Source organism: Arachis duranensis, chromosome 7 (assembly GCF_000817695.3).
Source record: "Arachis duranensis cultivar V14167 chromosome 7, aradu.V14167.gnm2.J7QH, whole genome shotgun sequence".
Classification (NCBI taxonomy): Eukaryota; Viridiplantae; Streptophyta; class Magnoliopsida; order Fabales; family Fabaceae; genus Arachis; species Arachis duranensis.
This window is the reverse complement of record NC_029778.3, coordinates 54,908,816-54,910,388: the sequence shown is the minus strand read 5'-3', so window position 1 is coordinate 54,910,388 and position 1,573 is coordinate 54,908,816.

Here is a 1,573-nt window from a genome sequence, read left to right as displayed (position 1 = left end):
TATTTAGTAAGGGTTAACTAAGTGGTAGCAATGAACAATTCTCATCACAATTGAGGAGGATAACTAGGATAGGACTTCTAATTTTCATACCTTGCCAAGAGCCTTTTATAGTTGTTAGTTTACTTTCTTGCCATTTATTTTTCATGCTTCTTATCAAAAGCCCAAAATAACTCACAACCAATAACAAGACACTTTATTGTAATTCCTAGGGAGAACGACCCGAGGTTTGAATACTTCGGTTTATAGGGGTTTGTACTAGTGACAAACAACTTTTTGTATGAAAAGGATTATTGATTGGTTTAGAAACTATACTTGCAACGAGAATTCATTTGTGAAATTCTAAACCGTCAAAAATCCATTCGTCAAAATGGCGCTATTGTCGGGGAGTTGCAATGGTGTTGTGTTATTGGTTATTGTATATATGTGAATATTGTGAATATGTTTGCTTTTTGCTTCTTTGTTAACTTTTAGTTTGTTCTCTTTAATTGTTCCCATTTTTTTGTTTTTTTTTCCTCTCTTGCTATCATGAATTCTAATTTTGGCTATGAGTGTGATTACAATTATGTTGTAGGTGATGAGGACTATAATGAAGATGTGTATCAAGGATCGGATAACCAAAGGTGGGAGGAGCCATATGCTTATGATCAATCCTCATGGCAACAACCCCCACCAATGCACTATGAAGAAGAGCCATTCTATGATGCATACCAATCAAATGGCTATGGTGAATCTTCTTGTGACTTTCAAGAACCACCACCATATGCCTATGATCCATACCTTCAACATAACTCTCAACCATACTCACAAGCCCCTTCTTACCAACCACCTTTATATGACCATAACCCATATCTATCCTACCAACAACCATATGAGCAATATGAACCACACATAGAGCAACCACCACAACATCAACATTTTCAAGAGCTACCCCCTCCATATTATTACCAAGATGAACCACCTCCAATAAATGAAAATTTTCAACCACAAGATGAATACTACTTTCCACCACAACCTCCCATGGAAGAATATTCATATCCATTGATCCAAGAGCCACATGATCCTAATCATATTATCCAAGAGGAACAAGAGTCAAGGAATCATCTCAAGGAAGCATTGGATCAATTTCAAGCAACCATGGAGTGTGTTGTGCAACAAGTGGAAAGAATGGAAAACATTGAACCACCACAATTCTACCAAGAAGAACCACCTTCCTATTATGAACCCTTTCCCCAAAATAATGAACCCTTCCACCCACCCCAATCTCTAATGGATGAAACCCTTGGTGTTCTTGTTCAAGGGCAAGAAGAGACGAAAATGGATGCACAAAATTTCATGGCCGCCTTGGATGCGGTAACAAATCAATTAGCCTCCCAATGCTTGAACACTCAAGGAACTCCCATGGCTATATGTGGAAAATCGAATGAAGAACATAGCATGAAGGAGAGATTGGAAACTCCGATGGGAAATGAAGGAAGTTGCTTTGTATTGGAACAATTGGAGGAAGCTTTAATTGTTGAAGACAAGGAAGAAGTGGTAGAAGACTTAGGAGATGCGGAGCCTCCATGGGAACATA